General features: G+C 40.9%; 1 long non-coding RNA gene across 1 annotated transcript; it reads right to left on the minus strand.

Moving 5' to 3' along the window:
- Positions 1 to 5,244: 5,244 nt before the first annotated feature.
- LOC141584301 (uncharacterized) lies at positions 5,245 to 17,851 on the minus strand. The gene is made up of 2 exons (XR_012517275.1): positions 17,357 to 17,851; positions 5,245 to 14,797 (listed from the first exon to the last, which is right to left on the minus strand). It is a non-coding gene; the product is annotated as an uncharacterized LOC141584301 (long non-coding RNA).
- Between the last annotated feature and the right edge of the window lie 27 nt (positions 17,852 to 17,878).

A 17,878-nucleotide genomic window follows, 5' to 3' on the forward strand; every position in this document is an offset into this window, starting at 1 on the left:
AAAGAAATGCTGCGTGTTGGCTCCAGTGCTAGAAATACAAAGATGAATAGGCATAGTCTGCCTTCAAAGAGCTAAGAGTCTAGTGCTGAAGGAGAGGGCCAAGGGATAATTACCAAACAATGTAACGTATTCAAAGAAGAATGTGCCAAGTGTTTTGGAAGTAGCAGTAATTTTATGAGGATGCGGAATAGGAGAAACATAATCAGGCAGGTTTCTAAGACTCTTGAAGGAAAAACAATTTGACCAGCAGAACATGAAGGAAGAGAAAAACATTCCAGGGCAAAGGGTAGTCAGAAGTACAAAGATCAAAGACATCCAGAGGTCCTTCTTGGAGACCCTGTGTACTAGCTGATAGGAATGTTGTGAAGGTTGATGGTGTGTTCCTGCATGATAATAGGAGGTAATGGGGGGTAGAGGGATGTTGTGATGAGCTACAAATTCAGGCAGGAGCCAGATCACATGGACCCTGCTACACCACAAGGTGGAGCTTGCAGATGATAGAGATATTAAAACTGGGGAATAACACAATCATTTTAGCATTTTAGAAAAAAAGTTCTGATTGACATTTCAAACAATGAACTAGAGCTTTTAAATAATTGAGGTGAAACTGCTGGGCAAGAGTCTATAGCATACAAAGATGAACAGTTGCACATACACACACCACACTCTTGTAGCAATACAGCAATAATTTAAATGACAGATGATAAGGGCCTGAATTAAGTCATAATTAGAGGAGGCGGAGGAGATAGAATATAGAGATAATTAGGAAGTAGAATCTAAAGGGTTTGGCTACTGATTAGCTGTGGGAGTGAGAAGGTGGAGGAGTCAAGGATATCTCAGGTTTCCAGCGTGGGTGGCTGGGTGGGTGGTCAGGGATGGACTGAATTGAAGCAGAAAAGAATGCCACGGGCGCAGGTTTACAGAGGAGAGAAAGAGCTTGATTTTGTACATGTTGAATTTGAAATACAAGTGGAATAGCCAGCTGAAACTGCGCGGTAGACAGTGAGGTGTGTGGGTATGGACCCCCAGGTAGTATGGTCTGAAGAGCCTGATTTGGGAGTCATCAGCACAAATGTCAAAGCAGAGGCCACGGATAAGATCGCCCAACTAAACTGTGCAGAAGGAGAGGGAAGTGAAACAAGGAAAAAAGTATGCAGGGGCTCAAACCCCAAACCTCACACCAGTTATCCGGGATCCTGTCAGGAGCGTTTAACCACTTTATGTGCTTCAGACTGAAATTTAATATAGAGAACTGATTACAAAGGTGTTAAAAGGGCAAGAAGTACAAAAAAAAAAAAAAAAAGGAGAGTCCTAGAAATGTAATTATTTTTTAAAAAGATCGCTATCTATAAATCAGAAGCTGCCATCGTTCCTGAGCTGGAATCCGTAAATCTACTCATTGCCTTGTGAGAGATATTGTAATAGTCAGTTCCAGTGTACTAAAAAGATGCCACCTCCTTCAAGGCTAGAATCCTTGAGAGGTACTTCGTTTGCCCAGGAGGCTGGAGTCCTGAGTCTCCCATACTTCCTGCTGCTACAACTACCAGCTGTTGCCAGCAACTGTCACTCTGTTGAGAGGCTGAAGCAGGATGCTTCTCAAGTTTCTCCTGCCTTCTGATCTCCCACCAGTGCCTCCTACTGGCAGAATCTAACAGGAAGCCAGCTGTCCGGGAAGGCTGAGAAATACACACCTGGCTGACTCCTAAGCTGAGCAGTTCAAGACACAGTAGCAGAGGGTGTGCGTGTCACTGAGACAAAAGATGATGAGTACACGGAAATACCCTGGTCTGTAAGAATCTGGTGGCAAAAGGAGCATCCAGAGTACTGAGAAGAACAAGGCAGAAGCAGATCAGAGAAATAAAAAAGAGATGCACCATGAAGGAGGGCAAGGTCAGTGTTTTTGAAGACTGCTCAAAAGTCAAGGAACAATTGAAAAATGTCCTTAGATTTGGTGATTATGAGATGGCTGACAAATTTATTGAGAGCAGTTTCAGTGTTGTAGTGGGAGTCAACTCCAGATTGTGGTGGGCTGAGAAGTAAGTGGGAGGTGAGGAAGAAACTGTCAGTGTATATGCTTCAAGTTTGTTAGAGAAAAGAAAGACAGAAGGGGTGGGGGAAGAGGCAGTGAGAAAGCTCCAATGTGGCAATCAAGTTATCTGAGAAATTAATATATATGAATATTGTCCATCAGTGTTTCTGAGGCTTTCAAAATTCGTACCTTCCCTCTCTTTTTTTTTTCTGAGACAAAGTCTCCCCTGTTGCCCAGGCTGGAGTGCAGTAGCTACTAACAGGTGCAATCATAACTCACTACAGCCTTGAACCACTGGGTTCAAGCAACCCTCCCACCTCAGCCTCCCAAGTAGCTGGGGACAACAGGCACATGCCGCTGCACCTGGCTTCATACCCTCTTTTGATAAACAAGTAACAGCAGCAGTAATAGCCAAAAACAAAAACAACTCCATGATCTCCTAGATATTCTGGAACAGCAATGTGTGGATATGCGTGTGTCTGTGTGGTGGAGACAGGGTGCCAGGGTAGGACTAGGGTCTGGAAATCATTGTAACTCCCCAAAAAACAAAAGAACATTTCCCAGTATCCCCATCTTTGTGGACTAAGCCATCAGTGGTTCTGGCAGTGGGGAGACTCAGGCCCCTTGGAACAAAAGTTTATAAGACTACTGCGGGGAGACTTATGGGGCACAGCCACCTAGAGTCCTAAACCAGGGGTTGGTAAACGTTTTCTGTAAAGGGCCAGATGGCAAATATTTTAGGCGTTGTGGGCTATCTGATCTCTGTCATGAGTACTCAACTGTGGCACGAAAGGCTCCATACGCAGTATGTAAATGAAAGAGCATGGCTGTGTTCCGAGTTTCCTCCTAGCTTTTCCTCCCACTTCTCGAGCGTCTCCTTCTCCGTCTCCTTCATAGACTCCTTCCTTTCAGCTACTCTTTAAATACTGGTGTTCCCTGGAGTTTTGTCCTCAGCCCTCTTTTTATTTCTGGACACTAAAATTCAAATTTCCTGTAATTTTCATGTGTCACGAAATAGTCTTCATTTGCTTTTATTTTTCCCAACCATTTAAAAATATGAAGACCATTCTTAGCTTTTAGGCCATTTAAAAACAGGTGGTAGGCAAGATTGTGCTCACAGCCCATAGTGCGCTGAATGATGTTCTACACATGTGGTCAGAATTGGGATGAAACCTCCCAAATAAACCCACCTTTCAAAGAAGAACCTCAGTCCCCTTATTATTGGATGCTTGAACACTGAACACTTTGTGCCCGTTATACCAGTTTATTTGGAAGGAGATCTGGGGAGGAACAGGAGAAAGTAGACTGGGTGGAAGGGCATAGGAATAGGTACAGCAGACACTGCAGTTGCTCTGGGTGAGAGGAACAAGGCAGAGGGGGCCAAGTTATCCATCCGGAGCACAGTGTAGACAAGACCAGAGTGAGGAGAAACATAACCACCCCTCACCATAGTCTTGGTGAGAACTATGGGGAGAACTCCATTCTCCCCTTCCATAATTTCAGTTTAAATGGTAACAAGTTCAAACATTTATAGTTACGCTTCCCTCTGTGTAATCCTTCCCCTCTAGGACTTCCCAACTACCTTCATCATAAGTGTCTTGGGAATAATCTCTCATCAGTTTGGAAAGTGATCATTGCGGGCAAGACATGAGCAAGGCAGGCAGTTCTGCCTTGCAGTAGTTCACTGTCTACTTTGTCGTTAGCTATGAATGCCTCTGAAAACAGTGGCACAGCACCGGTAAATCCAGGAGGCTCTGGCTTTCTGACACTCAGCTCTGCTTCCCTTTCTAGCATTTAAAATGGACTCTATTTTTTTTCCCCTGGCAGAGTCAAATTTCTTAGGAAAGTCACGGGCAACTGTGGCCCCACTCTCATAACTCGCCATTTAATCTTTAAACTCTCAACAGTGCAATTGTTCACCAATACTTTTGTGTTGCCAAATCAAATGAACTCCTACAGTCTCCACAACATTTGACACTGTTGGCCATACCCTTTCTCCTAAATTGGTCAAATTTTTGGCATCTCTGATGGCACTCTCTCCTAGTTTTTCCTCCTACTTTTTTGGCATCCCCTTTTCAGTCCCTTTGGGACTCCTTTCTTTCAGCAACCCTTTAAGTATCGGTGTTCCCTGGAGATTTGTCCTCGACCTTTACTCTTCTTAGACTATACACTTGCCCTGGATGGTCTCATTTACTCCCACAGCCTTCAGTTACCACCCATTTGCTAATGTCTTCCAAGCTCACCTCTTCAGCTCAGATCTTGCCCTGAGTTCCACACTACCCATATACCAACGGCTTCTGGTCATCTCCAGTTGAATGCTGTGTAACAAGATAATAGCATTCAAGAAATAAAAAAAGTAAGTCTAATGATACCAATCTTTTATTTTTTATTTTATTTCAACATAGACACAATACATCAAACACAGTTATATAATACTTTTTATTATGTAACAGTTTATTTTATTTAGTAAGTCTATTTTATTTGCAAGCAATAGAAACCAATTTTGGCTAACTCAAATTCTTAAAATTAGGATTTATTGTAAACATACTGATCCGACTCATGGAATGAAAGTAACAGTTCAATAAGCTAGCCTCAGGCAGAACAGCCATAGGGACTGTAGCAGCAGGGGTTGAGTTGCCATTAATAGGCTCACCTACAAAGGCCTCCTGCCTCTTTATCTTTCAAATTTTGCTTTGCTGGCAGAGACTCTTTGACTAGCTCAGTTTGTATTAGGTGTGTACCACTGGATTCATAGGTTGTGGCCAGGTACAGTATCACCTCTATGGATTAGAGCTATTCCTAGAGAAGTGAGAATCATATGAAAAGTTATCACCTCAATACAGCTATTTTCAACATATGACATCTCAGACAATTGTGTGAGATCATCTGAGGCATAAATATATGGTTACATCTGTGTATTAATGCTCAAATAACATTTCCTAACTACCTAGGTGACATATGTCATCTACTTGCTGATCTCTGGTCTGTCACTTATCATATTCAAATTACATTTATCATATGATTCAATATTGATTTATTAATTTAAAATTGTATAGTCCACTAATTTCCTTTGAACCTCTGACTAAAAGGTTTTTTTTAAAATTTTACTTTGAAAAACTCCAAGCACACATAGAAGAATCTCATAAACTCCAATGTACTCTCATGAATTTTAACAATTGTCAACATTTAACATTCTTCCATTCTTGTTTCATCTATTGTTCTTTTTTTTTTTTTTTTTTGGAGTATTTTAAACAAATTCTGTCATTACATTTCACCAGTAAATGCTTCTAGGCATATTTACAATAGAAAATAACCTTTTTCTTAACAAAACTATAATGCCATCACCACAACCAGTAAAATTAAAAATTACTTAACTTCTTTTTGCTTAGTATTGTCTTGGCTGTGTGGACTATCTTGTGATTCCATATAAAGTTTAAAGTGATTTTTTTCCAGTTCTGTGAAGAAGGTCATTGGTAGCTTGATGGGGATTGTGTTGAATCTATAGACTATTTGGGGCAGTATGGCCATTTTCACGAAATTAATTCTTCCTAACCATAAGCATGGAATGTTTTTCCATCTGTTTGTGTCCTCTCTTATTTCATTGAACAGTGGTTTGCAGTTCTCCTTGAAGAGGTCCTTTACATCCTTTGTCAGTTGTATTCCTAGGTATTTTATTCTCTTTGTAGCAATTGTGAATGGGAGTTTGCTCTTGATTTGGCTCTCTCCTTGTCTGTTATTGGTGTATAGGAATGCTTGTGATTTCTGCACATTGATTTTGTATCCTGAGACTTTGCTGAAGTTGCTTATCAGTTTGAGATGATTTTGGGCTGAGACGATGGGGTCTTCTAGATATATAATCATGTCATCTGCAAATAGAGACAGTTTGACTTCCTCCTTTCCTAATTGAATACCCTTTATTTCTTTTTCTTGCCTGATTGCTCTGGATAGAACTTTCAATACTATATTGAATAGGAGTGGTGAGAGAGGGCATCCTTGTCTAGTGCCTGATTTCAAAGGGAATTCTTCCAGCTTTTGCCCATTCAGTATGATATCAGCTGTAGGTTTGTCATATATAGCTTTTATCATTTTATGATACATTCCGTCGATACCTAGTTCATTGAGTTTTTAGCATGAAGCGCTGTTGAATTTTGTTGAAGGCCTTCTCTGCATCTATTGAGATAATCATGTGGTTTTTGTCTTTGATTCCATTTGTGTGACAGATTACGTTTATGGATTTGCATATGTTGAACCAGCCTTGCATCCTCGGGATGATGCCGACTTGATCGTGATGGATAAACTTCTTGATGTGCTGTTGTAATCTGTTTGCCAGTATTTTATTGAAGATTTTTGCATCCATGTTCATCATGGATAGTGGCCTGAAATTTTCTTTTTTAGTTGAGTCTCTGCCTGTTTTTGGTATCAGGATGATGTTGGTCTCATAAAAAGAGTTAGGGAGGATTCTATCCTTTTGTATTGTTTGATACAGTTTCAGAAGGAAGGGAACCAGCTCCTCTTTGTACATCTGGTAGAATTCGGCTGTGAACCTGTCTGGACCTGGACTTTTTTTGGTTAGCAGGCTATTGATTGCTGCCTCTACTTCAGCCCTTGTTATTGGTCTATTTAGGGTTTCAACTTCCTCCTGGTTTAGTCTCCATTTGACCTAGCAATCCCATTACTGGGTATATACCCAAATAACTATAAATTGTTCTATTTTAATGACACATGCACACGTAGGTTCATTGCAGCCCTGTGTACAATAGCAAAGACCTGGAACCAACCCAAATGCCCATCAATGATAGACTGGACAAAGAAAATGTAGTACATAAACACCACGTAATACTACACAGCCATAAAAAACGATGAGTTTGCACCCTTTGTAGGGACTTGGAGGAATCTGGAAACCATCATTCTTAGCAAACTGACACAAGAACAGAAAGCCAAACACTGCATGTTCTCACTCATAGGTGGGTGTTGAACAATGAGAACATGTGGACTCAGGGAGAAGAGCATCACACACTGGGGGCAGTTGAGGGGAGTAGGGGAGAGTGGGAAGGGATAACATGGGGAGAAATGCCAGATATAGTATGCATCTAGAGTAAAATAAAAACATAAAAATTACTTAACTTCATTTAACCCAATCTGTTAATTTCTTCTAATTATCTCAAAAATGTCTAAGAGAATGAAGTTTCAAATGAAAGGCATTTAAATGTCTTTCTTACAATTTATAATGTCTTATAATTTTCAAACTGTGCCATTAGTTTAAAAAATTGATTAGTTTTCTATTGTATGTTTGATAAACCTACTGCTGGTTCAATAATGAATTCTAACTAGGTATTCCATAGGCAAATAGACTTAGGAATTGCTACTCTGAATGTATCTCCATCTCAAGATCACAAGACTACACTCATCACTTTCCCTTCCCAATATATTCCAACTCGTCTCCTATATTTAAGACTTCAGTGAATAACAAGATGTCCACCTGAGCTACAAATGTGGGTCATCCTTGAGGACCCCATCTTCCTCAAACCTTCCCATCCAATCGTCCTAACAATTCTACCTTTCTAATAGCTCTTGAATCTTCCTTTCTTCTCTTTCCATTCCCACTGGTCCAGGTCTTCAGTGTTTGGTTTTCACTGGATTATTGCAACTTTCTTATAATTGGTTGGTCGCTCTCTCTCTCTCCAATCTTATTACTTTTCACCGTGCTGCCAGAAGGATATTTTTGTTACGCTTAGTTGATCATATTACACTTCTGCATGAAAACCTTCCACGATTCTCAATCATCTACTTTCCTTGTCATGACCCTTAATGACCTGAAGTCTACTTATCTACTTCTATATAACCTTTCAGGAGAAATCTCACCCCTCTCAGGAAGTCTTCTTTGAACACAGAGTTGAGATTAGTAGCCTATTCAGCACATTTCCAAAGTATCCTGTGCTGGCCATTATCATTGTTTATATTGTATTATTCTCTTCCATTTATATGTCTGTTTCATAGTCAACTCATCTCTACTACAGGTTCTTAGGGGAGGGTGTACTTTTTTTACATATTCCTAGAATCCACCAAGAAGGCCAACAAACAAGTGACCATTCACTTGATGAACAAATGGGATATGTACCAGTCTCTGAAAATGGAAGGCCTTCAAGCATTAGATGGTGATGGACTGTCCCTTATAACACAGATGTTTCAAAAGTAAATCTTATCAGGCATATCTATTAGCCATTCTACACCTCTACAGCTTCCCTATGCACTCTACTACCCTTTCAATTCCATTCTAGCTCCTTCCCAGCTCCTTGCCAACTACCATTTTCTTCCTACTCCCTGCCACTTCCTGTATCAGAGCAACCGTGGCCATCCAGGTCCCACATTAACTCTTATTTCTACCTTAGTATATTTAACCATACCCATATTCATCCTTCCATTTTAGTGACATTACTATGATGCAGTAGCCCTTACAACTATCTACAAGGTTTTAATTTATTATCCCCATTATATATACAAGAAAACTGTGACTCAGAAAGGTTCATTCATTTATTTAGCAAATATTTATAGGGCACCTTCTATGTGTCTAGCAGTATGCTGCATATCAGATACCTGCCATCATCACACTTAAAGTCTAATGAAAATAGAGACATTAAACAAGCAAAAATACAAATCTATAAAAACAAATTATAATGGATACCATAAAGGAAAGGAATTGAGATCCATAAACTAACCAGAGTGGGAAACCTAATGATATAGGATGAGATCTGAAGGTTAAGTAGGACTTAGCCAGGTAAAGAATGGGAAGCAGTGTTCTAGCAAGGAAACAGCATGTAAGAGGCCCTGAGGAAGGCAATGGGCTAGCTCCTTCAAGGAAATGAAGGAAGACCAGTGTGGCTGGAACATAATTAGGGAATAGCAAAGGACAGGAGATGAAGCCAGAGGCAAGACCTGTGGGTCTCAGTGAGAATTTGGGGTTCTTTTCTAAGTTCAATTATTTTTGATGTCATTACTACTTTATTCCTTCTTATGGGTGAATGTGTTAGGTTCCTAACTGACCTACCTCCAGTTTCTCCAAATCCACTCCACAGTCGCCAGATAAATCAATCAATCCTACAACAGAATCTTCCTACAAAGGTAGCTCTTCCTTTTCCTTTCAAAAAACAAGTAACTCTCCTTTCCACTATATTCAGTCTCAATTATTTAGCCTGGGATGTCAGGTCCCTCATACTCCGGATTCTAATTTGATCCAGAGTATGGATTAAACAAATCCAATACATCTCCTTATGAAGGTAGCTCTCACTTCCCCTCTCAAAAAACGTAAATAGCTCTCTCCTTCCTACCATACTCTTTATTACTTGGTCTGGGTTTTTTTTTTTTCAGACGGAGTTTCGCTCGTTACCCAGGCTGGAGTGCAATGGCGCGATCTCGGCTCACCACAACCTCCGCCTCCTGGGTTCAGGCAATTCTCCTGCCTCAGCCTCCTGAGTAGCTGGGATTACAGGCACGCGCCACCATGCCCAGCTAATTTTTTTGTATTTTTAGTAGAGACGGGGTTTCACCATGTTGACCAGGATGGTCTCGATCTCTTGACCTCGTGATCCACCCGCCTCGGCCTCCCAAAGTGCTGGCATGAGCCACCGCGCCCAGCCTGGGTTTTCAGGTCCCCATACTCCATTGTATTCCCAGACTATAGAACCTGCTCTCCAATATCAGTAATGGCCCCCAGTTACCAACCCAGTGAGTTTTTTTCTGTCTTCATTCCCTGACACCTTGCTACAGGGTCTCACTTCCTCTTTCAATCAGAAGAAGGGTTTTTAACCTGCAGTCCAAATGCCATAGCAATCAGAGGTCTAGTTCTAGTCAGAGCAATTATGCAAGAGAAAAAGAAAATAAAGGCCATTCAAATTGGAAAGAAGGAAGCAAACTATTCTTGTTTGCAGACAAAATATTATATATACAAAACACTAAAAGCTCCACACACACAAAACTTCTTAGAACTGATACATTCAGTATAAGTTACAGGATACAAAATTGTCATATAAAAATCGATGGTGCTTCTAGATACAAACAGTAAACTAATGAAAAAAGAAATTAAAGAAAGTAATCCCATTTTCAACAGCTACAAAAAAAAACCCAAAACAAAATAAAATAACTAAAACAAACCAAGGAGGTGAGAGATTTCTACAAGGAAAACCATGAAACACTGAGGAAAGAAACTGAAGAGGTCACAAAGAAGTGGAAAGACATCCTGTGTTCATATATTAGAAGAATTTGTATTGTGAAAATGACTGTACTACCAAAAGCAATCTACAGATTTGTTGCAATTCCTATCAAAATACCAAAGCCATTATTTGCAGAAATAGAAAAAACAAACCTAAAATGCTTATGGAACCACAGAAGACACTAAATAGTCACTAAATATGCTGAACAAAAAGAACAAAGCTGGAGGCATCATACTACCTGACTTCAAAACACACTACAAACCTATAGTAACTAAAAGAGCATGATACTGGGATAAAAACGATTCATAGACCAATAGAACTGAATAAAGAACACAGAAATAATAGATCCACGTATTTATAGCCAACTGACTTTCAACAAAGGTACTAAGATATTCAGTACTTAGTACCTTCGTTGAAGAGGACATGATCTTCATTAAATAGTGCTGGAAAACAATATGCAGAAAAATACAACTGGACACCATTTCTCATTGAATGCAAGAATTAAATCAAAATAGATTAAAAACTGAAATGTAAGACCTGAAACTATAAAATTACTATAAGAAAATACTGGGGAAATGCTCAAGACTTTGGTCCGGGCCGGGCGCGGTGGCTCAAGCCTGTAATCCCAGCACTTTGGGAGGCCGAGGCGGGTGGATCACGAGGTCGAGAGATCGAGACCATTCTGGTTAACATGGTGAAACCCCGTCTCTACTAAAAATACAAAAAATTAGCTGGGCATGGTGGCACATGCCTGTAATCCCAGCTACTCAGGAGGCTGAGGCAGGAGAATTGCCTGAACCCAGGAGTCGGAGGTTGCGGTGAGCCGAGATCGTGCCATTGCACTCCAGCCTGGGTAACAAGAGCGAAACTCCATCTCAAAAAAAAAAAAAGACTTTGGTCCAAGCAAACATTTTTTTGGTATAAGACTTCAAAAGCACAGGCAATGAAAGCTAAAACAGGTAAATGGGATTACATCAAGATAAAAAGCTTCTGCCACAGGAAACAATCAAGAGAGTGAAGAAACAAACTTCAGAACGGGAAAAAATATGTACAAACTATCCATCTGATAAGGGATTAATAACCAGAATATATATCAACAAAGCGAAGAGACAACCTTCAGAATGGAAAAAAAATATGTGCAAACTATCCATCTGATAAGGGATTAATAACCAGAATACATAAGGAACTCAAACTCAACAGCAAAAAACCTCCAAATAATCCCATTTAAAAATGGGCAAATGATCTGAATAGACATTTCTCAAAAGACATACAAATGGCCAACAGGCATATGAAAAAATGCTCAACATCACTAATCATCAGGAAAATGCAAATCAAAACCACAATGAGATATCTGAATCTACTTAAAATGGCTGTTATAAAAAAGACGCAGATAAGAAATACTGGTGAGGATGCAGAGAAAGGGAAATGCTCATATACTGATGGTAGAAATCTAAATTAACATAGCCACTATGGAAAACTGTATAAAGGTTCCTCAAACAACTAGGAGCACATCTACTACATGATTCAGCAATCCCACTGCTGGGGATATAGCCAAAAGAAAGGATATCAGTATATCAAAGAGATGTGTACACACCTATATTTATTGCAGCACTACCCACAGTAGCCAAGACATGGAATCAATCTAAATGTCTATTAAGTGACAGGATAAATAAAATGTTGTGTGTGTGTGCGTGTGTGTGTGCGCGTGTGTGTGTGTGTGTATATATATAAAATGGATATTATTCAGCCATAAAAAAGAATGAAATCTTGTCATTTGTAGCAACATGGATGGAATTGGAAGCCATTATGTTAATGAAATAAGTCAGGCACAGAAAGAAAAATGTTACATATTCTCTTATGTGGGAGCTCAAAAAGTTGATCTTATGGAGGTAGAGGGTAGAATGATGGTTACCAGAGGCTGGGAAAGGGCAGGAGTAGATAAAGAGAGATTCATTAATGGTTACAAACATATAGTTAAATTAAAAGAGTAAGTTTTAAAGTGTTCGATAGCACAGCTGGGTGACTACAGTTAGCATTCCTTTACTATATATTTCAAAATAGTTACCAGAGTAGATTTGAAACGCTACCAACAGAAAAAAATAAATGTTTGAGGTGATGGATATACTAATTACCCTGATTTGATCATTACACATCATCTGTATGTATCAAAATATCACATGTACCCCATATACAATTATTATATATCAATAAAAAAGTTTTCAAAGAAAAACAAAAGAATTCAGAGGTCCATAAACTTGGACGAAATTTTAAAAAGTCATCTTTCCTTTTTTTTGAGATGGAGTTTCGCTCTTGTATCCCAGGTTGGAGTGCAATGCATTATCTCAGCTCACCACAACCTCTGCTTCCCGGGTTCAAGCGATTCTCCTGCCTCAGCCTCCTGAGTAGCTGGGATTACAGATATGCACCACCATGCCCAGCTAATTTTGTATTTTTAGTAGAGACGGGTTTCTCCATGTTGGTCAGGGTGGTCTTGAACTCTCAACTTCAGGTAATCCACCCGCCTCAGCTTCCCAAAGTGCTAGGATTATAGGCGTGAGCCACCCTGCCTGGCCTGTTTTTTCAAAAAACTCTCATTGAAATTTAATTTTATGAATGTAGAAAATAAATATTTGTAGTAACAGCCAGTAACTGTAACACTGTCATCAATGGAAAACACCATCAATTAATATTTTCATATCACATTATAGTTGTTACAGACATATCAAAATATCACTTATAATTATGGAAGTTGTTGAACTTGCCAATGAATCATGCTTTTTAATGTATTAGTAAAGAAACACTGTACTAATATTGTAAAGAAACACTGTACTAACACTGTATTAATACAGAAACACATACTACTAGATCATTACACATTTCTTTAAATACAGTAATGCCCCCCACATAGCACCAAATCTGATCATACAGTTTCTTCCTATCCACAGATGTACTTACAATAAAGTTTAATTTACAAATTAGGACAGGAAGAGATTAACAACAATAAAATAGGACAATTATACTGTAATAAAAGTTATGTGAATATGGTCTTTCTGTCTCATACACAAAGTATCTTATTGTACTTATTTTTAGACCAGGGTTGACCTTGGGTAACTGAAATCACAGAAAGTGAAATTGCAGATAAGGGGGGACCTCTGTATTTCAATAACTGTAGTTTATATTTTATTTTATGCATTTACAAATATTATCAGACAAGATCCAAAGCCTTCACCAAACTGACAAAAAAGCTCATGGCACATAAAAAGCTTAAGAAGTCCTGATTTGATCATTCATTCAATAAACATGAAATCATTCCTGGAACCACCTTCTGTTCTAGCTTCCTCACATTATGTTGCTCTGCTTCTCCTTCTGGTTTGAGATCTTCCATTGGTTCCACTTCTTATTCTTGCTTCGTGTATGAGGCTCTAACCCAAAGCTCAATCCTTCACCCTAAATTGTATTTATACCCCCTCCTTTATAAACCTCAGCTACCTTCATGGCTGTGAAACATCACTTCAACGGTAAGTCTCAAATTTACTTTTCCTAATCTTTTTTTCTCCCACTTCAGTCTTGGATCTCAAACTCCCAGCTGTGCCTAGTAACCAGAATAATATACCACCCAGAGTCAGCTGGGTTCAACTTCCAATTCTACTGCTTACCAAAAGTGTGACCTTAGATAAATAATATCTGCTATGGTTTGAATTTCCCCTCCAAAACTCTCATTGAAATTAATTGCTATTGTGAGAGTATTAAGAAGTGGGATCTTTTAAGAGTTAATTAGGTCATGGGGTCTCTGCTCTCATGAATGGATTAATGCTACTATTATAGGTATGGGTTCCCATTTAAAAAGGTATGTTCTGGCCCCCATTCTCTCTCCATCTTATGTGCTTGTTTGCCCTTCTGCCTTGGGATGATGCAGCACAAGGCTCTTACCAGCTGCCAATGCCATGCTGTTGGACTTCCCAGCATCTACTCTTTATAAATTACCAGTCTGTGGTATTCTGTGATAGCATCAGAAAACAGACTAAGACATCCTTTGCTTCTGTCGTTTCATTTGAAAACTGAGGGTGATAACATTCCAACCCCCTGTCATTTTAATTTGATGTTTATTAACATGGACAGTGCTAGCCACTGGAAGACAGAGTTCCAAACTAACAACATAATTCTGATCAAGTCACTGGTTGAAAAATTTCAGTTACCCACTGGTTCCAAACTTAACAGCTGGAAACTCTCCATAATGTGTTCCCTAACATAAATTTGCCTCCCATTTTCTATTTGCCTGCTCTGCTTCTTACAGCTTATGTTCTAGCCAGATTGAACTAGACAATTTTCTGTGACAATAACCTGTGCTGTGCTGTTCCACTTCTGTCTTTCCTCACACAATTCTAATGTCTCAGATATGTTTGAAGGCATTAATTTTGTCTATGATTATTTCCCTATACATGATGCCCCATAAAACATACACATCGCACTCTTACCTAAGTCACATACTTAACACTTCAACTCACCTCAATATTTGCTCAATTTGTGAGGACCTCATATTGGCCAGATACTATGACAGGATCTGGGGATATGAAAAAGAAAAGAAAGCAAGAAAAAAAAGAATACATTATGGTCCTGCTCTCAAGATCAAGGTCTAGTACTAGAGAGAAACATGTAATCACATAAATTGTCACTCACTGTGGAAAGTATAATCGTAAGAGGAAGGGACACCAAAGAATGAGCAGTCAGCTCAACTTGAAAGGTAACATTAAGCTTTTCAGAGATGTTGGTATTTGGGCTTACATAGATTGGGAAAAGCCTATTCCATATACCAGGCGTCCCCAGACTTTTGACACAGGGGGCCAGTTCACTGTCCCTCAGACCATTGGAGGGCCGCCACATACTGTGCTCCTCTTACTGACCACCAATGAAAGAGGTGCCCCTTCCTGAAGTGTGGTGGGGGGCCGGATAAATGGCTTCAGGGGGCCGCATGCGGCCCGCGGGCCATAGTTTGGGGACGCCTGCCATATACAAAGCGCACATGTGTAAAACACAAGAGGCATGAAACAAAATAATGTGTCTGGGAAACAGTTCAATATAGCTGGAATATAGGGCCCAAAAGGAAGTGGCTAGACATGAGGCTCAAAAGCTAGGCAGCCTGTTCTGGCAAACATAGGAATCTGGACTTCATCACATAGTCAATGAGGAATTAACACAGAGTTTAAAAAAGACAACGGCCAGGGCTATATTTTGGAAAGCTCTCTCCTGGCAGTATCATAGCAGAGGCAGAGAGGAAAAAAGTCTAACGCAGCATTGTCCACCAGAACTTGCAATGAGGCCAGGCACGGTGGCTCACACCTATAATCCCAGCACTTTGGGAAGCTGAGATGGGCAGATCACGAGGTCAGGAGTTCCAGACCAGCCTGGCCCACACAGTGAAACCCTGTCTCTACTAAAAATAGAAAAATTAGCCTGGTGTGGTGGCAGGTGCCCATAATCCCAATTACTCAGGAGGCTGAGGCAGAAAAATTGCTTGAACCTGGGAGGCAGAGGTTGCAGTGAGCCGAGACCGAGCCACTGCACTCCAGCCTGAGTGACAAAGCAAGACTCCATCTCCCAGATGGGGGTGGGGGGGTGGGGAGGTTGCGGGAAATGGAAGGGAAAAAAAGAACTTCTTACAATGACACAAATGTTCAATAATCTGTGCTTTCCCCTATGACAGCCACTAGTCACAGGTGGCTACTGAGAACTTAAAATGTGGCTGGTGTACCGAGGAACTAAATTTAAAATTGTATTAATTTAAATCCAGATAGCCACGTGTCTAGGAAATAATTTAGGAGACTGTTGGTACACCTCAGGCGATAGAACTAGGACAGATGAGTGAGTTGATGAATAGCTAAGAGGCAAAATCGTGAGTCTGTAAAGGTGTGACAAAGAATATAAAGGTGAGAGAAAAGGAAATCAAGAATGGGCTCCCAAATTACACGCTTTGTGACTAAATAGCCACCATTACTCAGGATAACAGAAAAGAAAGAACAGGTCTAGAGTGTCCAGAGACTGCATCAATTAGGAACACACCGGTGTCTGAAAGTTATTTAAGTGGTAATATTTAGTAGGAAGTTTAGCTGAGAGAGCTATCTGAACTAAAGATACAGACTTGAAAGGCTTTGAGCCATTGAGTCAGATTACCTAGAGAAGTTGAATAGAACTAGAAGCAAACAGGCATCATCATAGCAAACATCAACACACAAAAAGGGGCTACGAAGAAAAATCCACTGAGACTGGAGAGGTACAGGTAGAAAAAAAGGAAAAGAAACAAGTGAGCGTGATCATAGAAATCAAGGGTAGAGAGAATGTCAGGAAGGAAACATGATCAAATGTGAAATGCTTCAGAGGTCAAATAAGGTGAGAACTGAAAAGCGCTTCCTGACTTTGCCAATTAGGCGGTTCTTGGTGAGATTTGCCAGAAAAGTTTTGGTGGTAGGAGCCTGGCAGAGGTAGCTTGAAGAGTGGGGATGGGGAGAGAGAGGGTGAGAAAGAATTGAGATGGTAAGGATAATTTCAATTTCAGCTCTTGGCTGTGCAAGGGAGCTGAAAGGTAAACGAGTCTCGAAGAGGGCGTGACATTGAGAGAGTTATGCTTTCTGTTAGCCGGAAAACCAAGATAAAAGTTAAAAAGGTCAAAGGGCGGAGAAGGAAAGACAGACTCTGGGCAATAGAGAAGGCTGACCAGGTCAATAGTAAAGGATTTCCTTAAACCGAAGAGAGGACCTCTAGCGAAATGGGAAAGGAATACACACTTGACCCAGTTTGCAGGTGGGAAATGGGAGGCCACGAGTTCTGCAAGTTGGCGTTTCTGTTCTGGGAGGTGTCATCTGTCGGTGGGGAGATTAGGGTCTAGAGCGTGAAAATGTGGACCATACTCTGGGGAATCAAGGGAGAGGTTATCGGCTAATGACAAACTAAAGGCTTACGTTTTGGCTGGCAATTGAAGCACCGTAACATTTTACATTACCAATTCCAAAATTTTGGGGGGATTCATTCAAGACTGAGAGTAGAGGTCAAACTTTAGGAGTGCAAGAGGTTTAAACGGTCCGCCACGAGATCAACAGAGAAGGAAAAGTGATTAGCTGGTAAATACCGTAGAAAGAAGAGCTGTCCAGGGATTCACAGGTTTCACTAAATGCAAGCTTAGCACAGGTTCAGGGAACGGAGAGGTTAACAGGCTAAGACTAAGCCGAAAACGAAATCCAAATCTCTGGTCCGCTCCTCATCTCCCCGCGCTGCAGGCGCGACACGAGGGCGAGGAACTCCCTCTCCAGTGATCGCACACCACCGGACACCAGGGAAGGGACCCCTCTCTGCAGACCCTCATATCAGCAGGTCCAGGCCCCATTCTCCTCCGCCGACAGGAGCTCAGCGGCGCGCGCTTCCACTGGAGTCCGGCCAGGATCAGCCAAGCAACACCCTGCAGCTACCGAGGAGGAAACCAGCCTGAGCGCCCGGGGCTGTCTCGCTAGGCCGCGGGTGGTGGGGGAAGGGGCGTTGAGGCAGGAAGTCGGCGCCCAGCGCGGGCTCCCGCCCCACCAACTGCGCGTACTCGGAGCCCAGTCGCCGGAGCTGCGGGCCGGGCCTGGACGCATGCGCACTACGGCTCTCCCCG

This window comes from Saimiri boliviensis, chromosome 4, assembly GCF_048565385.1.
Source record: "Saimiri boliviensis isolate mSaiBol1 chromosome 4, mSaiBol1.pri, whole genome shotgun sequence".
In the NCBI taxonomy this organism is placed as follows: domain Eukaryota; kingdom Metazoa; phylum Chordata; class Mammalia; order Primates; family Cebidae; genus Saimiri; species Saimiri boliviensis.